This window comes from Pelobates fuscus, chromosome 10 (assembly GCF_036172605.1).
Source record: "Pelobates fuscus isolate aPelFus1 chromosome 10, aPelFus1.pri, whole genome shotgun sequence".
Lineage (NCBI taxonomy): Eukaryota > Metazoa > Chordata > Amphibia > Anura > Pelobatidae > Pelobates > Pelobates fuscus.
In genome coordinates, this window is record NC_086326.1 from 119,376,288 (window position 1) to 119,401,414 (window position 25,127).

Genomic DNA, 25,127 nt, shown 5'->3' on the forward strand with positions numbered 1-25,127 from the left:
TAACCCTTTAAGTGAAAAATCACACATAAAATATATAGACATACACATCTTTTGGATCAACAGCAAAAGCATATGTGAGGAAGGCTGAACTTGATGGACGCAAGTCTCTTTTCAGCTATGTAACTATGTAAAATATTGTCAGGGTCTTTTTTTTGTTCGTAGCAAAGTGCCAAGTAGAGATGTCCCGAACAGTTCGCCAGGAACTATTCGCCAGCGAACACAGCTTGTTCGCGTTCGCGGGCGAACACATGCGATGTGTTGGTCCGCCCCCTATTCGTCATCATTGAGTAAACTTTGACCCGGTACCTCCCAGTCAGCAGACACATTCTGGGAGGGAGGGTCTGCTGCTGATTGGCTGGAATGTGTCTGCTGACTGTGAGGTACCGGGTCAAAGTTTACTCAATGATGACGAATAGGGGGCGGACCAACACAATGCATGTGTTCGCCTGCGAACGCGAACAAGCTATGTTCGCCGGTGAATAGTTCCCGGCGAACTGTTCAGGACATCTGTAGTGCCAAGTATCTCAAAAAGAGAACAATAATGGTGCAGTATGTTTTTAAAAAACATTAAGTGCAATATTGTGACTATTGCACACTCACAGTTTTCTGAGTTACAAAGAGCTCTGCTGTATTAGGCATAGATGGTATAATCCCCGTATCGACATATATATTCAGCAGTATTGTTGGTAGATTTTCTAAGATATCAAGATATGTGAAGATAAAAATTGAAAAATCAAGTAGTATAAATAGTATAAATCAAGTATATAAATGTAGGTATATTGTTATCACGTAGAATAGAGCATGTCTCACGAACGCACCCTACTCCAAGAGTGTGTGTGATGTAGTTGTGGTGGTGAAAGGGTTACAGTTCACCATTTGTCTGCACTAGACCAGAAATAATGACAAAATCCCCCTTTTAACACCACCCACACTTAAACATAGCAATGTAATTATTACTATTTTAACGCTGCCACCACCAAGACAATTTATAAATGGGGTGCCTTGGTCCCCCAGGTAAATCAATAATAAAATCCACCAAATATTACTTAGCACAATATTTAAGGAATTTCAAAAATACTAACTAGTCTCTTCAGGTAACGTGATTCTTTTTTTTTTTTTTTAATTCTTTATTTTTGTTGTGCAGATAATAACAATACATCTTACACTGCCATGACAGCACATGTAAGCACAGTTGGAACATAGATGTACATTTGTATGACAGTTTGGTCTTTGCACAGTTTTTAAAATATATAGATAAACAAGCTGTTATAACACGTTTGCTGCAGGTCACGATCATTTTTTAGCATGTAACGTTGCACAAGGATAAGAGGCAATAGACGTGGTCTGCATAGAATAATGGTAAGCGCTCTATTGAACATGTTGAGTTTAAAAAAGATTAAGTCCCTGGCCCTAGGTCGCCATGAGCTCTTCTAGCACGCTATCAACATGTCTATCTAAGGACACCAGGAGTTAAACGAGTGAAAGCAAGCTTAGAAATAGGTCAGACAATATTAGATGCTGACAGGGTTAAGCACTGTGATAGCAAATTATGTTTGGCTTAAGACTGCGATGGCATAAGCTAAAGTGAGCTAGAGCTAACCTTTGCGTTAATGAGGTTGCTAGTTGTTTGTCTAATAAACATTTAGAGAGTATGGTAGCCATTAGAGCCCGGACAGCCTAACATTACAACGTGTCACCGCATTGTCAGCTGGATTATGAGCAAAATAAGCGTGAAGCTACACAGCAGCCCAATACAAAATTTAGTATAATAACATTCTAGTGCTCTTAAAACATTCTGATCAAGAATAAGTAGCTATATGAGCCCCGTGGCCCATGCATTATGGGTTGGGGAGACAGACATTATACATGTGGTAGGCGAAGACAGTGCTTAAAGTTACCACCCCATGTTAACCCTGAGTCGGCCAGAGTCTTTGTTGGCGTTTATGGTGAACCTTCGGCTTGCAGCATAGGTCCCTGTGGTGAGGCCGAATGCTTAACGGCTGCCGCCATGTTTATAGTCCCAGATGGTGGTGGTGTAAGGGGGGTCTGGATTCCCCTCTTGGGTTCCTTTCAATTCAGCTGGGTGCTTGTCTTAGGCTTGGAGAGGGCTCCTGCATATCGGCTGTGAGTGGGCAGACCTTCTGATTCAGGCCCTCTGTGGGAAGTTGGGCGATGTGGCAGGTTAGTCCTGTGCGTTATATCGCTTCCCCTCTTCAGGGTCTGTACCTGCCGTTGTGTCGGGCTCCATGGCCGCTCCTCCCTGGTTCGGCTCATACTTGCCGGTTCCCTCTCAGATGTGTTCTGCGATCCTTCCGTGTGGGAGCAGGAGAGGGGGGTGTATCCGACGGCTCTCTCGTTGGAGATGACATGCGGTCTCCGCCATCTTGGGCTCGGACCCTCATTGGTGTTATGGCACTTCATTGGGTCACAGGGTGGGGACCGGGATCACCCCCACTGGCCCAGAGGGGGGGGGAGACAGGGCCGGACCCGCCTAGCCGCTCGGTTCTGCAATACCGCTGCTGGGCAGGATAGCTGGGCAGCGGCCGTCCACCCCGCTCACCGCCCGAGCGATCTCCATCTTGCGTGGCTGGAATCGCTCCACCGAGGGACTAAAACCTTGCGGCAAGCCTCACATCGGGACCAGGGTTGCTTCTTGCACCAGGGCACCGCTGCGGGCTGTCTTGTACAATTTTTGCCGGGTTTTAGGGGCTCAAGTTAAGTAGTTTAGCCGGAGCTGCTCCTCCGTGCGTCCGCTCAGCATGGCGGTCCGGCCCCGCCCCCCAGGTAACGTGATTCTTAACCAGACAAAGGCAGAACTTAATAAATGAATGTTTATTATGAGCAAAAAAATAGTCACAGTGCATATAACAATATATGATAAACAAATTATTTACACCAACAACAGATAAAAACAAAAAGGATAAAATGCAGAAGTCCTAATTACTCACTTGGGTTTTCAAAGTACAACTTCTGTCCAGGGGGTCTTTGGCAAGGAAAGATGGTGACTAACTTAGAATTAGATTCTGGCCCCCAAGCAAGTACACCCACACCCCTCCCAAGCATTGGATATATACCCTGTGGATTATCAAGTCTTGCCCAGGGATGGAGTTAAGGTGTCCTTACAGAAATAATAAGTGACCACCTCCTTTGTTCCAGACCACAGTCAATCCAAATGGAAACATTTGGCTCTATCTTCTTTTATGTACCTGCCACAGAAATAATAATTGTATCTACAAATGTGTTATTATTTTCCCATTCCATAGACATGTCGCACGCCCCGCCCATGATTCAATAGGACGGAAATCACAATTTCTGCCACACGGTTTAAGTTGTGCAACTCATGTTTAGGCTTAATTAAGAGATTGGGCTTGTCCCATCCCAAATATAATAAAAAATAGGCTTATTTAGTAAGCTGTGGTAAGTATTACTGTTTCTCTTATATATGATACTGGCTCCTACTTGTCTTCATGAAACTAATATCATTACCATATGAAAGGATTGAACTATCCATTGATAGTTTCAAGCCATATGGTCAAAGTCAGTTAGTTTACATTGAAACTAGACCTACCGGCGGCTTAGGTGTAAAATGTCTCACCTTGCTTTGATAGATCAAAAAGGGCAATCCGTATCACACCCTGCAGAAGCCCCTTTTGATCAAAAGAGCAATTTCTCTCTGCCAATTGTCCTCTAGCCAGGGGTCCAATTATTGTTCCACTGCACAAGTTATATTAAATAGCCATATTCCAGCTATGGACCTGCTCTAGTATTGAAGATTAGTGGAACATTCCCCACCTAGAGTATATGTAATCAGGAAGCCACCATCCTTTCTCATCTTATCTCTGAAACTGAGGAACAGTCATACTCAAATGTTGGTGATAAAAGTGGAAAGTTCAAGTCTTGTAAAAGCTGTATTGCCTGCTGCTACAATGTGTTAGTTACAACGTATACAGTCTGGCGTATTGTTCACTTTTTCATGCATACAAATTGACACTGAAACTTTCCTCTTCTCAAGTAGCATGTGAGAGGTCGTTTTTATGTAATGAAACCATCATTGATGTTTTGGCTTCAAAAAGCCACTTGCTACAAGGGATGTTGCATACATAACAATACAATCATGTCCGTAAATTACAATGTTGGTTAATATTTATTTTTCTAAATTTTGACTGGATTATTTTTTTTATTTTATTTTTTTTTTTAAGTCCTTTTTTTAAAAAACTACTTTTATAATTGTTGGCATATTTTCTCATCCAAATCTTTAGAAAACAGTTTACACATTTTAACTTCCTAATGCAGGGCTGTCCAACATGGCCCTCCCCAGATGTTACTGAACTACAACTCCCACGATGCCTTGACTATCTGTTTCAATGATTGAATCATGGGAGTTGTAGTTCAGCAATGTCTGGGGGGCCACAGGTTAGACAGGTCTGCCCTAAAGGTTAAAGAGCCCTGTTTTTATCTACTGTTAAATTAATTTAGTTGTTTTAAAGCACTTTTTTGAATAATGTCTGTACATTACTTTTTGAAAACTGTCGAGTTGCTTGCCATGATACTGGTACGTCTTAATTGGTTTTGCTTTTATAAAATTGGAATAGAAAGCTAGTTGGCAATATGTTTTCAAGGTGTTTAAACTTTATTTAATTCCAAATGTTTTTGTAAATTTTTTACTGTTACATAATTAACAGCAACATATTTGCACTTTTTTTATTTAAAAAGTTTATTACAACTGTTACAATATTTAATTAATGTCTAGTAAAACAGTTTGCACTTTTTGTTACCTCTAAAAGTTTATTTGCACTATTTATCTACTACTGTTTTGTGTGTTTCTGAGTAATTTATATATGTTAAGTTAATAAAGTTTGATTATTCTTTATTTGGACAATTTTGATTGGACAGACAGAATTGCACAGGACAATGGTCTACTGTGATATTTGGAACAAAGGGGTTTCTACATAAAGAGCTATTGTGGGGCACATTTCTAAATGTAGTCTAATCTCCATAGCAACAAATGGTCTTGATGATTGTTCCATGATTGCAACTTTCCCCCTGTAATTTGCTCTTCATATATAAAACCAAATGTGCTTTCATATCTTTCTTATTTATAAATGATTCACTCTTTAAATGTGCTTTAAAATGCATTGTTTTACCTTTTATGAAGTGATGACCAACAGGGGTAAAATATTTGTTTTCCTCGTGTTTCTTAATTGAGTGTCTGTGTAGATTCATTTTGAGATGCAGCTTAAGGACAGTTTCTCCAATGTAACAACCTTCATTCCATGCAGTACACTGTGCAACATGTACACCACATTTCCAGCTGTGGATTAATATGATCTCTTAATGTTGTATGTTTTGGTGTTGTGTCTGGCTGATTTATTGACACATATATGTGCGCAGTTTGAAGATAGTGATGTCGCGCAACATAAAATTTTTGCTTTGCGAAGAGCGAACGCGAACTTCCCAAAATGTTCGCGAACCGGTGAACCGGGCAAACCGCCATAGACTTCGATGGGCAGGCGAATTTTAAAACCCACAGGGACTCTTTCTGGCCACAATAGTGATGGAAAAGTTGTTTCAAGGGGACTAGCACCTGGACTGTGGCATGCCGGAAGGGGATCCATGGCAAAACTCCCCTGGAAAATTACACAGTTGATGCAGAGTCTGGTTTTAATCCATAAAGGGCATAAATCACCTAACATTCCTAAATCACAATGGATATGGATTGACACCTTGACATATGGATTGACACCTGTCCTCAGAGACCCTGATACACACTGACACAGAGCAGAATAGGGACTGTTCCCCCTACATAGGGTCACTTGGCAGATTTGGATTGACACCTGTCCTCAGAGACCCTGATACACACTGACACAGAGCAGAATAGGGACTGTTCCCCCTACATAGGGTCACTAGGCAGATATGGATTGACACCTGTCCTCAGAGACCCTGATACACACTGACACAGAGCAGAATAGGGACTGATCCCCCTACATAGGGTCACTTGGCAGATTTGGATTGACACCTGTCCTCAGAGACCCTGATACACACTGACACAGAGCAGAATAGGGACTGTTGCCCCCTACATAGGGTCACTTGGCAGATATTGACACCTGTCCTCAGAGACCCTGATACACACTGACACAGAGCAGAATAGGGACTGTTCCCCCTACATAGGGTCACTTGGCAGATATGGATTGACACCTATCCTAATGATTCCTGATACACACTGACACAGAGCAGAATAGGGACTGTTCCCCCTACATAGGGTCACTTGGCAGATATGGATTGACACTTGCCTCAGAGACCCTGATATACACTGACACAGAGCAGAATAGGGACTGTTCCCCCTACATAGGCTCACTTGGCAGATATTGATTGACACCTGTAGTCAGGGACCCTGATACACACTGACACAGAGCAGAATAAGGACTGTTCCTTCTACATAGAGTCACTTGGCATGTATGGATTGACACCTGTCCTCAGAGACCCTGATACACACTGACACAGAGCAGAATATGGACTGTTCCTACTACATAGAGTCACTTGGCAGGTATGGCTTGACACCTGCCCTCAGAGACCCTGATACACACTGACACAGAGCAGAATAGGGACTGTTAATTCTACATAGAGTCACTTGGCAGGTATGGATTGACAACTGTCCTCAGAGACCATGATACAGGCTGACACAGAGCAGAATAGGGACTGTTCCCCCTACATTGGAGCACTTGGCAGATATGGATTGACACCTGTCCTCAGAGACCCTGATACACACTGACACAGAGCAGAATAGGGACTGTTCCCCCTACATAGGGTCACTAGGCAGATTTGGATTGACACCTGTCCTCAGAGTCCCTGATACACACTGACACAGAGCAGAATAGGAACTTTTCCCCTACATAGGGTCACTTGGCAGATATGGATTGACACCTGTCCTCAGAAACCCTGATACACACTGACACAGAGCAGAATAGGGACTGTTCCCCCTACATAGTGTCACTTGGCAGATATGAATTGACACCTGTCCTCAGATACCCTGATACACACTGACACAGAGCAGAATAGAGAATGTTCCCTCTACATAGGGTCACTTGGCAGATATGGATTGACACCTGTCCTCAGGGACCCTGATACACACTGACACAGAGCAGAATAGGGACTGTTACCCCTACATAGGGTCACTTGGCAGATTTGGATTGACACCTGTCCTTAGAGACCCTGATACACACTGACACAGAGCAGAATAGTGACTGTTCCCCTCTACATAGGGTCACTTGGCAGATATGGATTGACACCTGTCCTCAGAGACCCTGATACACACTGACACAGAGCAGAACAGGGACTGTTCCCCCTACATAGGGTCACTTGGCAGATATGGATGGACACCTATCCTAATGATTCCTGATATACACTGACACAGAGCAGAATAGGGACTGTTCCCCCTACATAGGGTCACTTGGCAGATATGGATTGACACCTGTCCTCAGAGACCCTGATACACACTGACACAGAGCAGAATAGGGACTGTTCCCCCTACATAGGGTCACTTGGCAGATATGGATTGACACCTGTCCTCAGAGACCCTGATACACACTGACACAGAGCAGAATAGGGACTGTTCCCCCTACATAGGGTCACTTGGCATATTTGGATTGACTCCTGTCCTCAGAGACCTTGATACACACTGACACAGAGCAGAATAGGGAATATTCACTGTGGCGGAACCCGCCTTGACACTGGGCATTGGAGGGGCTGGGCTGCCTGCCTCCTATCTGCTGACTATGGCCCCTGGAAAATTGGTACGTTTAAAGAACTATATTTGGGCATGTGCTATTTTATATTACTGCTACTGGACCTTTAAGGGCCATCCGTGGACCTATTGGGACTTTTTGGGATAATGTACCTTTAAGACTGTGTAGTGGAAACCTTGTTGTTGGCTGTCCCCTCCCTGTCTTGTTGTATTGCCCTCACCTATCCTACCTTGTCCCTAAAGACAAATACTGTTCTTAGCCCTTTAAATACTTTGGGGAAAGATTGGTACTTTTTTAATATAGCACTTCAGACACAGTCGAAGCAGTCGAAGCAGTCGAAGCAGTCAAAGCTGTGGAAGCTGTGGAAGCTGTCGAAGTTACCGAAGTTGTCGAAGTCATCGAAGTGGCCGGCATCGAACAAGGACCACGTGGCGGTGGCCATTTTAACTTCGAACACCGCCGACCCTTACCATCGACTCCACTTCGACACTTCGACTAAAGTCGAAGTACAGGCAACACTTCGAACGGGACTTAGCTGTTTTTATGCAGGAAACTGACCGACCGCACAGCCCAAATCCATGGAACTGTTTTGGGCAAGAAAATGTGCTTGCGGTCGGTCATAAAAGAACTTCCGTGTAACTTTTGTTCTACTGGAGGGATTTGAACGATTTTTGAGAGTGTTCCTAATTTAAGTATGCTGAGTAAGAAAATGTATGTTTTATGTTTGTGACACGAATATTGTAGATGTTATAGATATTGTGTAAAAAGTATATTTTAAACTGTATGAATAATGGGATTATGTGTCACACTAAGGGGAGGGGATGTGTGGGTTGCACCCGTGATGCTATTGGATATTTTACACCTCCCCTGTGGGCGGTCTTATATGTGTGAGATAGAAATAAAAGCCAGGCTGGATGTGCCAGTCCAGAGTTCCTGTTTTAACCCTCAAAGTGAAGTGTCGTCTCATTATTGGGGGAGGATTTATTGCATGCTGTTCCAGTTTGACTGCTAGGAGTGCAAACCTATTCGTATGGTTCCTATTCAACTGTCTACAGCATTCAGAGGCTTGAGAGGATTCAGAGGCTTCTCCGATACGGTGATTGTGGTATCTGCCAGAGTGCTTGGAGTCCTCAGGAAACGCTAGGAGCATCCTTTAACGGAGGTACCCAGTCGGGGTGCCAGGCGATCCGTTACATTCACTAAATGCCAAACATTGTTATACAGGGGAATATTCAGTAAATAAGGATAAGGGGGGGGGGGGGGGGGAGCTACTGTCCTCCCCCAAGGGGCCATAAAAATAATGAGGGAGGACCTACTGTATGATGTTGTATCGATCAGGTAGTGTAAGGGTTACGCCCGCTTCACAGTGACAGACCAAAATACCCGGTTAAAGCACCACAAACAACAATGCAAACAGTCCATTTCCACAACCGCAAACTCGTCATTTGCACAAGGTTGGATACCAAGCTAGCCATGTCCCGTTCCTTGTCCTCACTGATGTCATTGAAGGTCTCTTCCTCCAGCCAGCCACGTACAACACCAAGGGTCCCCGAAAGGTGACAACAAGCCCCCTGGGACGCCTGCTGTGTTTGCTCTTCCACCTCCTCAAAGCCACCTTCCTCCTCTGACTTCTCTTTTTCAGACTCCTCTCTCTGCGTTGCCTCTCTCTGCGTTATTATAAGGTGTGTTAAGTAGTACTATTCTTATCAGTTTAATCCCTGTTACGAGTAGAGGACTATTTCCTTGTTTCGCCAAACCCCTTCAAAGATGGAAAAAGCGGAATAAGTGGAAGAAACAAGGAAATGTGGTCAGGTGGTGGTGCCAGCCCCACCGAGGGCTTGTACCCAGGTATGCTAATAAACTGAAAAAAGAAAAAATCTCCCAAGAAGGAGATCTAAAACTGGCTGTAGCGGAGTAGAGGTATTATCCAAGGTATCTCCGCTGGTAGACAGGAAAGGTAATCCAAGACAGGTACAAGACAGGTAGCGTAGTTACAATCCCTTCCCTCCAAGAACTAGACGACACAAAGCTTGGGGGTAAACTGACAATTTTTATTCACGGCTCCAGGAGTTAACTGCCAACTGTCAACTGTCAACTTTTAAATGTTCTGCAATGCAGTAATAGCAAGACACCATAGACCGGCAATACATTACACACGCATACCCTTGGTTCTTAAAGTGGTACATACATATTAACGAATATACAGTTTTAAAGATGGCTGCTACTACAATGCTCCCCCAGAACCAAGCCGGCATACACAGTCTGATCCCAACGGATCGGCTTGGGGATGTCCGGAGGAGTACCCACAGATCACTTGTCCAGTTCCGTTTGATTGGTAACTTTTTAAAAGATATTTAGATGACATTATGTAAATCATTGCTCATTAGAAATGATTCACCAAAAGCTGTTTCTATGCTTTTTCTGCATCAGAAGTGATTTTCCTGCAAGGGCCCTACTTTTACAATCCCAAACATGAAAAATCTGGAGTTAGATAGCAACCATGCTAACTCTGTTTAAAGACAATCTCTAATACTTTCCATAAATACATTTTATACACTTACACAGGAAGAATGTTACATTCTAATATTCAAAAAGGCATATTATTTTATACGCAAGTCAACATGTTTCTTTTTATGTTTCCGTTCTCTTTTGCGCCTGTTTGATTGCTGGTGATGCTTGGCTGGTTTACTGGACGCGACGGCAGTAGTATCCCAAGAACTTACACTTCTCACAAAGATGCTGTGGATGCTCTTTACTCTGATCAGACACATCAAGGCCATCTGGTTTTTCTAAAGGTCTCTGTTTGTGAGGGTATACGTTGATGTGACACTTTATTATTATTTTCTTTTGCACTTTGGGCACTTGTATTCCCCGAAGCATCGCTTCTTTCCTTGGTTAGTCCTTCACCTTTTGGATGAGCCTGAGCCTCAGAGTCGGTGGGTGGTGCCGTGGTGCGAGCCTGTTGACGGGTGACGACTGGGTAAGCCTCCTGTGGGGTTGGTCGTGTAACAAAAGCGGAGGTTAGCTCCCCCAAGTCATTCCCCAAAATAACATCCGCAGGCAAGTCCTGCATCATCCCCACTTCCACTTGCCCTGCCCCTGCTCCCCAATTCAAATGTAGTTTGGCAGTGGGGACCTTGTAAATGGCTCCCCCTGCCACCCATACTGCTATACAGTCTCCCGTGAGATGTTCCTTTGCCAGTGATGGTGGCCCCGGAATCTCTCAACCCTTCCATCCGCTTTCCTTCGATATGGACCACTTGTCGATGACCTTGGCGGTTGTCAGAGGCCGCTTGCACCGGGTTCACTTCGTGGAGGGTGCCTAGTGGTTCTTCCATCTGGGTGGGGGTGGAAGGCTGGACACATGCTCCTGTCTGATAGCAGTGTACTGCTGCTCGAGGGACAGGTGGTTGTCTTTTATGGGGCCAGGATGGTCGGGCCCTGTTTCGGGGACAATCCCTTTGTACATGTCCCAGCTGGTTGCAGGTATGGCATCGGATATGTGCCCGGTTGTTGTATCTGGGAGGCTGCTGATGGTAGGTCCCTCCTGGCCGGGGAGGATCGACCAGGGTAGGTCGGGGAAGGATTGGCTGAGAAGATACTTTATGTGATGAGCGCTGTTCCCGCCTGGTGTCCTGGTGCTCATCAGCTAGTTTAGCGGCTTCTTGTAAGGTACAGGGTTTACGATCCCTTACCCAGTTCTGTAGTTCTGGTAATAAGCTCGTGTAGAACTGTTCCAGTAGCAATAACTGCATGATATCCTGCTGAGTGGTGGCTTTTGCTGCCTCAACCCACCCGGTGGCTGCTCGCTGTAGACGGTGTGCTAACTCAGCGTGTAAGTCCTTCTCCTGTTTTTTCAGTTCCCGGAACTGCAGTCGGTATGCCTCAGGTGTAATGGCATATTGTGCTAGGAGGGCTAGTTTAACCTTCTGATAGTCCCTGCTGTCCTCTTCAGGCACGGCTCGGTACGCTTCTGCTGCGCGGCCTGATAGGTTACCAGCTAGCAAGGGTACTTGATCTTGAGGGCTGATCGCATGCAGCTTGCCTAACCGTTCAAAGTCCTGCAAATAGCCATCAATGTCACCCTCTTTATCCGTAAAGGCTTTAAACGCTTGGTATGGAATCTTTGCTTTCCCTGGCAGGGTAGGGACAGGCGTTGTGACTCCCTCCCCCACTTGCTGGTTCATCTGCGACCTTCGAAGCATGATATAGTCCTGCACATCTGTATAAACCCTATCAGCCATCTGTTCAGCTAGGGCTGGTGGGAATAAAGCCATCCTGCTCCTATATTCCTTAGCAAATTTGGTTTGCTCCTCCTCCCTTGGAGGTGCTGCAGCAGCTGCGGCTCTGTCTCCTTCCATGCGCTCTGCTATTAGAACAGCCTTTTGCTTTGTTGCTTTCTATTCTCCCTCTCGCTTCCAGTAATTCCTTTAATGTGTTCCGTTTCAAAAGGGTATAATGCGTTTCCATTCACCGGCTGTTCGTGTGTTTCTCTGTATTCCCGAACTCCGGTTTCATCCGAATGGTTTAACTCACGGATTATTGCTTCTTCCTTTCAGTTTGTTTAAATTCCTGCTGAACGCTTCTTGCTGTGTAGTTAAGATCCCACTACTGCCACCAATTTTAGCGGAGTAGAGGTATTATCCAAGGTATCTTCTATGGTAGACAGGAAAGGTAATCCAAGACAGGTACAAGACAGGTAGCGTAGTTACAATCCCTTCTCTCCAAGTACTAGACGACACAAAGCTTGGGGGTAAACTGACAATTTTTATTCACGGCTCCAGGAGTTAACTGCCAACTGTCAACTGTCAACTTTTAAATGTTCTGCAATGCAGTAATAGCAAGACGCCATAGACCTGCAATACATTACACACGCATACCCTTGGTTCTTAAAGTGGTACATACATATTAACGAAAATACAGTTTTAAAGATGGCTGCTGCTACACTGGCATAGGAAAAGGTTAGACAACTATAATAAAATTATACCGACAAATCCTAGTGAGCATAGGTGTATAATAGAGGGAGAAAGGGAAAGCAGAGTAATGCTTCCTAATACCGTTGTAACCGTGGGCGGTTCCCTTATTTACCTCTATAATGTCTTAAAGCATAGAACTTAGCAGGGCTAACCATACAGATATCTTAGCCATAATGTTATATAGTTAGTAAGAGATCCTCTATTTAACATATGTAAATAATTGAGAATACAATATAAAATAAGGATTGTCTTGGAAGCAATAGTTTTGTCTTTTAGATATTTATTATATAAAAATATAAATATAGACATAAAATCCATTATAGCAGAGTTTATAAGATGAAATTAAATGCTTGCAAATATCATTAATAGGTTAACATACCCTTCTGAACATGGCATCATGTCAGCCTCTCAGTCATTTTAAGATGGAGCAGCGTCTGTCTCCAAGTCTCTCCTCTGTGTGTTAACATTTAAAAGTACACTTATTTATACCTTAAGTGTCGTCATTTTAGAGTCACCATAGTTCATATATGAAAAAGTAACTTGTCTACTTTAAATCAATTTAGGACCTCCCTTAATTTGGCAAAGATACAAGGCCATAACTAAAGGGTGCACACGTCATGGAAATTTTCCTGACTTAGTTCAAGATGGCATCTTAAAGTCTGAATAGCTTATCTGTTGTTTATACTAAGATGTAAGTGCACAGTCGTGGGAGATTCCCAGATTTGGGGAAGTTCCATTAACTTGGGGTTACCACAGTATATTGTGTACTGAAAGAGTCGTAGTATAGCCTTGAAGCTTGTTTATGCATTATTGTTATTGTAATTCGTCTGGGACAAAATGGCGCAAACATATTATGCACTGAGGTTATTGCTTAAAGAAACATCTATGAAAAACAATATGTTCCATTTCTAACACCTTGTCAGTTTGCAATATCTCTTAAAGACAAAGTACACAGTTTAAGAAATACAACATTTCATTCTAAAACTTGTAATATTTGCATTTGCCCATAACACCCTCTCCATTAAACTGTGGACATTGTAGACCATTTCTTCCTTAAATTAGTGAACCAAAGTTCTCCAACAGTCTAGGTTTTTTGTGCTCCCAGCATCTTTGATCATTGTTGTAACAGTAAAATATCCGTAGTGTGATCTTTTCCTGTAAAGGTGGTTGATTACAATGAGCAAAGCTTTTGTCTGGGAAAGAATTGAAAAGAACACCAGGTTCCAGAGTAAGATATTTTTGGATAGATCCGGATACGAATTGTAATCCAAAGTTAAAAGTAGTAATTGTATTTGTAATCCAAAGTCTGTAAAGGCCTGTAGAAGTTTACATTCCTTAGATACATTGCTGGAGGTTGTGTTTGTAGAATACCCGGGTATTTGTTGTAGAGTATAGGTTGTAGAGTCCAGCTTTCCAAATATTTGGCTAGAATTGGTTGCAGATATTGAATCAGCATCATCTGTTATCACCGTGGTGATGGTGTTGGTATTTGTCTTTGTCCTTGCTTTTTTTGTTTTGTTTTTTCATGAAATATTTTTACACCGTTTATGATGTGTATAGATTGGATACTCTCCGATATTCTTTTACGGAATAAATTAATTGACAGCGTTTCCAAGACATTGTCTTAAGTGACATGGTTCCCATTATAGTAAATGTTATGTTGATACAGCAATCGAAGTGGTATCTCAAGAACGCCTCTTTTTGCTGGATTGGAATCTTTGTAACATCTCAGTGATAGACATCTCACTGACATCAGGTGCTGTTGTGCTAAAAATGTTAATAGGTAAAATCTGTGGAAAAATCTTTACATTTGTTGTTATACTTTGTATAATAATGATAGATGAAATAGTAACATAGTTAATCTTTCTAGTGTTTTGTTTTAGAGATAAAACCATTGTATATGATTTAGAGATATAAGGATAATATGAAACAGTATTTACCGCCTTTGTTCACAATGGTATGTAAAATTACATTATCTTTAAATGATAAAAAATACTCTTTTATTCAAAATGTCTCAATATATTTAGAATAGTTGATAATTGGAAATATGACATTATTCATCTTTCTTTGGGAGAAGACAACTTATTCCCTAAGTTATGGTTAGATAATATAATAACTACAGTTATTAGTGGCTTAAAATACCAGAAACACCCAAATATTGAATTTTATTTTTACCAAGATCTGACAGCCATTGTGGAAAGTCACGTTCGTAAGATTGGATGCTTAACAATGAGAATCTTAATTGTTTAAATATATTTACCAGCGACTGTTGGGTGTAACTTAAGATGATTTGGATATTTATTATTTCTAAAAGTGAGTTAAGAAAGCACTCACATACAATATTGAAGGTATTTATATTTTAACACTACCTTTGTATAGGTGCTTTTATGTACCTTTAACCATCACAAACCAAATAACATTTCCTTGGTATTTGAAAAACCGATAAAATATTTGATTATGTGTATTTTAATATATATACATAGAGTGGTATGGATGTTGAATTTATATTTTTGACATCTTTTCACCAGTTTGCAATAGGTGACCTAAATGATCAATTTCCAAAATCATCATGTATCTCACGTAGACGGGTTAATCCATAATACTCTTTGACTTTCCATTGACTGGCCTTAGCTATGGCAGACTGAATATGTTTATCATTATAAATAAACTTTATGATAGGTGAAGTAAAGTTTCTGCCTGTCTTTCAGTTAAATTTTAACTGTTGAAGTACTTCACTTATATTAATTATACCACTCTGCAAACTTAAACGAATATCGAGTAGTTTCTCATTTAATAAAAACAGTTTACACTTTCTTTTAAGGTTAAAACATGATTCATTATTGCAGTTGTTATTGCAATCGTATGATCTTTAACTATCATGATTCAATTATTCATCTGGGTAATTAGCTCTTACATATATGTCTAATATATTTGTTTGTAGGCCAGACTGCAGCTGCATATGGCATTTTAGCAAAAATCTTCTTGCGTTTCAGATATTCACAAAGTCTATCCACCTTTGTAATTAACACATTATGTGTTTATTTGATACCATTAATTATAGTATCTGTATTGTATTACACGTTGTCACTGACACATTTCTGATACAGGGAAAAAAAAGCATGATTGCTTTAGTAATTATCATTTTTCTGTCCATGCACCACATTCCTGGAAGTCCAGAATATAGCAAAAATCCTTTGTCGTTTGATTCTATGGAGCCATTTAACGTTTTGATTGGTATAGTTATACCAAAAGAGCAAGGAGTACATCGGTAGATCACATCCATCTGCAACAGAACCATTACAGATTCCTTGTTGTATCAATGTATCCGTGTTTTTGTTTACAGGAGTTCCTTGCTTTGCAGGTATGTACATAATATGTAGAGTTTAAGAAAAGCTGCAAATCGTGCTTTAGTACAAGTGTCCCGTGATGTCAGGTTTCTGACAGATTCTCGTCTTTTATATTCCATTCTCTTGGCAGGGCATCTGCTCTTAGTGGGTGTGTGATGTTATTATTTATTAATTGAATCAAGGTTTCTTTCGTTAATTGATATGTTTCTGCCGAATTCAAATTCATATGCCACCAAATGTCATAATAACATCGTTACAGAATATTGTTCCAGGATGTTTTTTCACTCCAGTAGGAAATCTATATTCCTCTTCTTCTGCTCTTTCCTATTAACCACGTTTTCTGAGTTGTAGGCAACAATCTGCGTCTTGTACTGTGAGGCGCTTTGATAGTCAATCAGGTTTTCTCAGTACCATGTTCCATCTTGAGAAACAGCTGGGTGTTGACAATTATCAGCCTTCATTTCTTTTTCCGGTCATCTTCTGTCTGGATAATAGCAATGTCCAGAATTAACATAGCACTTCTTTTCAGCATAAGAAGGCTGTTTGCGGTAGTCATTCAATGATAAACTATATTGCATAGTCTTTTCTTACATCACCTTCATAGGTGCATCCAAAGTCTTTCACAAGCATCCGTCCCGTCTTTTTCTGTTTTCAGCATGCTTTGCCATCATCGTTGAGTCCATTATTAGGATTTGTAATAGTTCAATCACATCTTTCTCATGTATAATCGTTTTTTGGAATAATCTCAATAGGTTCCTTGTGAAATACCAGTGTAGGTCACATTAGCAATCATTTCACTGTGAGCTGTGTCTGTCCTTTTGAGATGGTTCTTGGAGGTAGTCCTCACGATCACAGAACTTGTATAGTGTGCAGTCCAATTCAGTTCAGGTGTTTCCTGCTTGTTAACATAATCCCAATGCAGTTTTAAAACGACAGCTAGGGTTGATGTTATGATGATGCTGCAGATTGTAAGAAGGAGACACCATAACCAATTTTCTAGCATCCTTTTGCTTGCATCTTTGCATTTCTTTCTTACTGTATAAGATAATTCAGGTTCAGTCTCTGTTTTCTCCAGAGTCTTTCTTATAATGATGTTGATGATTCATTTTTCATTCATTCCATGTTAACTGTGAATGTATCACGCCTGTCTGTTCATCCTTTCTCCTTCACATTTGCAGGTTCAGATGTCAGATCATGATTCAGTCTGTTATGTGGCTATGATTCTGGTGGCTGTGTTCTGGTGGCATTTCTGTCGTCCTCTGTTGGTTTTATCTTGTCATCTTTAACAGCATCCGTTGTGTCAGTCAGTGGTTCTGTTAACGTCCTGGAAGTATTTAGCAAGTTGTAAAATATAAAACTTACTGTTCTCGGTTGGCTCTGATTGTTCTCTGTAGTAAAAGTTCTCGGAGTCACCCTCTCCAGGACAAGCTGGCCAACAGTAAGAAAAAGTTGGTGGTGCAAAAAAAAAATTCCCTAAATTTCTCCAATAGAACCAATGGTTCTAAGGTCTCCCTGGTGCAGAAATATAATTGTCAGTGAAAAACATGTAACATTTCATATGGTGTCTCACCATTTGTATCATCAGGTATGTTGTGAATGCTCACATGTACCATAGGAATAAATAGATACCACTGTGTGGGGCAAGCAACTAGTAACTTGGTTAATAATCATTTACCTCAGTATTTTCCCAGACCACAACCCCACTACTTTGGGGGTGGTTGGGGCACTGAAATCCCAAAGTAACCCAAATGTGGTTGCCCAGTTTTAGGTTTCCTTTGCAGTATCTGCAGGACCACCATCCAAATGGATGGTCCTGGGATTATCAAATGCATACTAAGGAAGTGAGACTAGAAAACGTGGTATCAGAGGTTGCACTTCGCACAGGATATATCCAAGTAAACCTGGTACATGCATCAACACATACAAAAACACATTTATAACCATGAGATGTTGGCAAACTTCCAATGTATAGTAATTCAAAAAGTACGTTAGATATTAATATTTCAATAAACAGTACATCAGTAATGTGGCAATAAGCAGATGCTTATGATTACTAAACACATGAATTACAGTATTTCCCATATTGGGCCACCAATATTCCTTTTCAGGAGTCAGAAGTACATTACCTCTCTCTATAAGAGCTTGTCCTAGCCATGAAAAAGCTTTTGGGCAAGTCTATCTTTCCTCTATAGGAAGAACAACCAACATATTACCTTCAATGGTTATTATGTAATTAACCCCTCTAAACGATAGGAGTATTTATGTGGATACCAGGTGGATAAGGTCTGGATATCCTTGCAAGCATAAACTCTGCATCATGACTGAGAGATAGGGTATGCGATGTGATCCAGTGACCACAGAAAAGCGTTGGTAGACACATTGCATCAAAGTGCCTGTTAATGACCAACCACATGAGGAGAGGGACCATGCTTTGTTATAAGCATGTCCGTACACGTATTACAATGCCAGGCTTTCAATTTGTTACCACAAAGCAAAATGCAGATGTGGATATAAACACACGACGTATCGTAAGACTGAGACTAGAGATCAGTTTACAGTGGACCAAAATAGATAAATGAAATCCTATCAATTAATATACTTTCTTTAAATTACTTTATCCTCTGTATTAACTATGATATATTAAAGTTAAAACAATAACATTTAAAAGCCAACTTTTAGTGTGCATAGGAATTACAAGGCCGTTCGTAGTGTGATATAAAGAACAGCTTTTTTTTTTTAAATCCGAATAGTCTGTGAACACAAAATGACCTTGCGCTGAAAATTCACTAGCAGGGGAAAAGAAAAACAACTTTTTTTCTTTAGTAAATTAATGAATTAATTAAACGTAGTTAGAACTTCCCTCAAAGTCCCGATTACTTTGCAAGAAACATGTCGTCCTTAAATACTTGGTAAGTCTATTAAACAGTGAAATAGCATTTTTACTCTGTATATTATTTTGTCACAGCTATACTGTGCATTATAACAAACTATTTTATAAGTGTTGTGCAAACTGTTCGTTAAAAGCCAGTGATCTAGCGAGATATAGAACATTTATTTATTTATTCTTTAAAGCTCTGACCTCAATCGGTAAAGCAATATTGTAATGGTGTCCATTGCAATCTGCTATCTATACTTGTTGCTCTCAAAAATTCTGAATATGTGCAGAGATTTCTCGGGCAATAATAAATCCCCCACTTCTCATTTATGCTAAACCTGCCTGTTGTAAACGGATTCGGTATATTTCTTGACATAAGTACTTGTACTTAAATCTGTTTAACAAAGCTGTTTATATAGTGGTAAAAATATATATATTTTTTATTATTATTTATTTTATTTTTTAACATTGCTTAATTTTTAAAAAAGATACCTGCATATTTCATTAAATATCCTTTATATGTCTTTAAGGCATAAAATATCGGCAAATTAAGATTAACATAGAAACATAGAAACATAGAATGTGACGGCAGATAAGAACCATTCGGCCCATCTAGTCTGCCCAGTTTTCTAAATACAATTTATTGGTATGTGCACATGCCATAACTGCAACATATTTGGTATGGCTTAAAGGGTTACTCTAAGCATCATAATTACTACAGTCCATTTAAATGGCTATGATTCCAAGAGTACCCTGGTCCTTTTTCCAATTCTTTTGCAATGCTTTGCCTTCTTACCTGGGTTTTTGAATGGGGGATCCTGCAGAAACTGAGACCTCTCACCCAATGAATGCAACTATGTGTATAGAAATATGCTCAGAATTAACATTAGCCAGCCTGGAATTCCTTTACCATGCTAGTTACCACAATGAAGCTGCCAGAGGTGGAGTTACAACTCTGGCAGAAAAGGAGTTAAACTCTGTTTCTACATTTCATAGCTAAATACTGCACATTTAGACTTCAGGCACCATGACCACTTCAAACCACCAAGCTGATCATAGTGCTTGGAGTAACTCTTTAAGAATGGAATTTATCCTGCAATAGAATGAGGTCATATTCCTAATATGCTTCCCTTCCTTAACCTTTTACTGCGGTGTATGGCCGGTGGGAGACAACGATCCCCCATGTTACTTAACCCTTGCACTGACAAGTTTTTTGTTTGAAACAATTTGCCTGGGTCTGAAGTTCAGCCATTAAGTAGTATACGGTGAAGCTGAAATGTGGTGGATATCAATGTCCTTAAGATTATATACAAAAATGTTCTGGATGTTCCCACAATACCTCTTCTATTATTATATTTTTTTATTTTATTTTTATTTTTTTAAGTGTGAAATCTGATTCCTTTAGGGATGAGCACCCTTCTCAGCCCCCCAGATTCAGAGGCCCCTTTGGAGGTGACCACAGAAAAGTATAGATTCTATAAAATAGATGTGAGGGGGCTTTGGACAGTAAAGTTACCTTAATTATACTTTTCATATAGCAGATATATGATATGCAATGTGATTTAATATATCAGAGTATTATCACTTTAATTGACACTGCATTTTTTTTATGCATTATTTTTCTTTTTTCTTACATTTTAATGTCTGTTTAGAATATTGCAGGCTTTGCAATATCAAATTAATTTTGCATTATATATATTCACAATGCTCTTACAACATATTATTATTAAAATTGGCCTCTTTCAGCATTAGCACTATCTACCACTGGAATTAGTGTAAGATACACCAATATGTCGTGGAACTGAATCCCCATATATGAGATTTGAAACTGTATTTTTTCTACGCTGTGCCTTAATCTGTATTTATATACATAATTGCGGCAGCATATAGCTTTTAAAGAAGCAATTATTTTAGCCATCATGTGTGGTTGACTGTGGACTTTTTAAAAACCTACCTATTTATTTTTTAATAAATTTATAAATCCGTTTCTGGCTCTGGGAGAGCAGGCTGCTGAATGCTCTTATTGCCTGGTCTATGTACATTTATTTATAAACAACATTGGTGTATTTATTTTATTTTATTTTATGAAAACCTAGTTTATGAAATTTACTGAGATACATGTGTCTGATCTGATTACAGTCATTAGTACAATATCATTGTTCTAATTTCCTTACTGCTAGCACTACAGGTACAGTGGGATAGTACCACTTATTTAAGTAAGCTTTCCCTTTTAAAATTGGTGGACTTTAATCCGTCCGCCATTGCAATAGACTAAAGACTGTACCTGAGTAAGCAAAGTCATTATGTGCAGGAATTGTGCACTTTAAATAGTAGAATACTTATGCTATTCTAGTGAATTGGGCTGGCTGCTTAACACATCATTTAGTATATTTTGGTCACATTTAAAGCTGTAAATGTATTTAACATTTTATTTAAATAAGCCTTTAATAATTTCAGTTTAAAAGTTATCAGAGATCCTGTATAGTTACAATTTTATTTTGCCCTGATTTATTTTACATATATATTATTTTTAATCATTGTATTTAAAAGCCATGTCTTTCTCTTTATGGCTGTATGTAATAATGTTGTTCATAATTTGGAATATAAAACAACGACTTCTCAATTCCTTGGAATGTTTACATGTCTCCTATCTCCGCAACCTTGGCTGGAAATTCCAGACTCCAAAAACAGTTATGCTGTTATAATTCCTGATTTTTAATTAACAGCTAGCGTAACTGACAATATGGAAATTATCGCTGTTTTATAAAACTTTTCATATATAGTGGACATTAGAATCCAGAATGCAGTAATGCAATAATTAAAAAATCCTGTCTGTCTGTTGCATGAATGTTTTCATTAAGCCATAATGCAATTTTCTTTGCATTCTTGGAATTAGACTTCAAATTTCATCGCTCTGTCTTATCACTTTTCTGTTTACAACATTTTGCATTAATCTTTTTCCTGCGCATGCATACTATGCAGCTACAAAGAGAACAAATCTCTCTGTCTGCAATCCACAGTCCTGGAACTAATGGGCCATGCTGTGCTGGTGTATTAGGCATATCAGGGAGTTTACCAAATATGTATATTTGCTCTCTTATGATATTAATTAAGATCCACAAAATGTCAGCATTGTATGTACCTGACACCTGAACTTAAAGTGCCTTTTACAAGTTCACATTAAAATCCTCTCTCCATGATGAAGATCTCTCTCTGAGTCTGGGCTACAAATAGCTCATTAGATTCTTGATATTTCAAGACTTGTGCCATGACAAAGTATTGTGTCTTCTCTTACGTATAAGAGGTTACCTAGGTATTTATTATTTTATAGTTAAAGCTTCCAAGTACAAGTCCCTTCGTGGTCGCCAATTGTAACCGTGGGCGGTTCCCTTATTTACCTCTATAATGTCTTAAAGCATAGAACTTAGCAGGGCTAACCATACAGATATCTTAGCCATAATGTTATATAGTTAGTAAGAGATCCTCTATTTAACATATGTAAATAATTGAGAATACAATATAAAATAAGGATTGTCTTGGAAGCAATAGTTTTGTCTTTTAGATATTTATTATATAAAAATATAAATATAGACATAAAATCCATTATAGCAGAGTTTATAAGATGAAATTAAATGCTTGCAAATATCATTAATAGGTTAACATACCCTTCTGAACATGGCATCATGTCAGCCTCTCAGTCATTTTAAGATGGAGCAGCGTCTGTCTCCAAGTCTCTCCTCTGTGTGTTAACATTTAAAAGTACACTTATTTATACCTTAAGTGTCATCATTTTAGAGTCACCATAGTTCATATATGAAAAAGTAACTTGTCTACTTTAAATCAATTTAGGACCTCCCTTAATTTGGCAAAGATACAAGGCCATAACTAAAGGGTGCACACGTCATGGAAATTTTCCTGACTTAGTTCAAGATGGCATCTTAAAGTCTGAATAGCTTATCTGTTGTTTATACTAAGATGTAAGTGCACAGTCGTGGGAGATTCCCAGATTTGGGGAAGTTCCATTAACTTGGGGTTACCACAGTATATTGTGTACTGAAAGAGTCGTAGTATAGCCTTGAAGCTTGTTTATGCATTATTGTTATTGTAATTCGTCTGGGACAAAATGGCGCAAACATATTATGCACTGAGGTTATTGCTTAAAGAAACATCTATGAAAAACAATATGTTCCATTTCTAACACCTTGTCAGTTTGCAATATCTCTTAAAGACAAAGTACACAGTTTAAGAAATACAACATTTCATTCTAAAACTTGTAATATTTGCATTTGCCCATAACACCGTGGTTAGTACCCTTTGTTAAAGTAAATTGAGTAATGGACAAAAGTCTTTATTGTATCATTTAGAAATAACAAAGGGATACTATACTCATTCCCCATTTAGTGGCTAATTGTGTAATAATGGTAATACTATTACCTATTATATAATATTGCCAGGGGCAAGGAAATTCCCTCTAAATAGATGGGTATAGGCAGAGAGTATGGAGACCGGAGTGATGCTGTAATAAAAAGTGTCAATTAGGTGATATAAAGTTAAATGTATCACAGACACACAGACACCCTTTCTCTTAGCTAGTTTCCAGAAATGCTGGATAGGTAGAAGGGCTATAAAGACTCAGAGAGGTCTAAGAAGAATCCTCTAAACTAGCCCGAATCTCCTTAAACACCTTCAAGTGTGTTCTAAGCTAAAGCTCAATCTAAACATTTAGATGACTGCCTGATTTCCCATCACAGATGCTGGCTAGGAATAACACTGTTAATTAGAGAGTATGGAGACCCGAGTGATGCTGTCATAAAAAGTGTCAATAATGTGATATAAAGTTAAATGTATCACAGACACACAGACACCGTTTCTCTTAGCTAGTTTCCAGAAATTCTGGATAGGTAGAAGGGCTATAAAGACTCAGAGAGGTCTAAGAAGAATCCTCTAAACTAGCCCGAATCTCCTTAAACACCTTCAAGTGTGTTCTAAGCTAAAGCTCAATCTAAACGTTTAGATGACTGCCTGATTTCTCATCAAATATGCTGGCTAGGAATAACACTGTGCAAGACAAAGAGTGGGTCTAAGTGCCCATAGTGCAGTAAAGTGTCCCTAGTGAAGTGAAAAATGCATGTACACATGCCTGAAAAATTAGGTATTGTTGCAGCCGCTGCTGTAGCAGCGGGCAGAAAAATTGATGTTTGTTTCCCAGGCAGAAAGTGCCCTAAAACATTGTGGCTTGAACCCTAGTTGGTGGCGGATAAGTCATGCAAGTCAACCGGCATTCAGAGCTAAAATACAGCAGCGTGTGGACCATTTTTAGCCCAAGGCAGCTCATCTCATCAGGCCTTTTTTAGTCGAATGTATCGCCCAGTGTCAGTCCCTTCGGGATCCATCCCTCATTCATCTTAATAAAGGTGAGGTAATCTAGACTTTTTTGACCTAGGCGACTTCTCTTCTCAGTGACAATACCTCCTGCTGCACTGAAGGTCCTTTCTGACAGGACACTTGAGGCGGGGCAGGCCAGAAGTTCTATCGCAAATTGGGATAGCTCAGGCCACAGGTCAAGCCTGCACACCCAGTAGTGAAGGGGTTCATCGCTCCTCAGAGTGTCGATATCTGCAGTTAAGGCGAGTTAGTCTGCTACCTGTCGGTCGAGTCGTTCTCTGAGGGTGGACCCCGAAGGGCTGTGGCGATGCGTAGGACTTAAAAAGCTTTGCATGTCCTCGATCAACAACACGTCTGTAATGCGTCCTGTCCTTGCCGGCGTGGTCTTGGGAGGAAGAGGATTACATTCACCTCTTCCACCGTTGGATTCCTGCTATTAGATTACAGTCAAAAACTTTTTTTCTTTTTAAATGCAAGCTATTGTGACACCAGATATGAGTGGCAATGTGCACTGGCAGAGGTTGGCAGAGTAGACGATGTAGGCCTGACACACACGCTTGAAGACAACTAACTGCTATTCAATCTATAACAGTGAAAAAACTTTTTTGTTTTTAAATGCACGCTACTGTGACACCAGATATGAGTGGCAAAGTGCAGTGGCAGAGGTTGGCAGAGTACACGCTGTAGGCCTAACAACCGCTTGAAGGACACTGACTGCTATTAGATTACAGTCAAAAACGTTTTTGTTTTTAAATGCACGCTATTGTGACACCAGATATGAGTGGCAATGTGTACAGGCAAA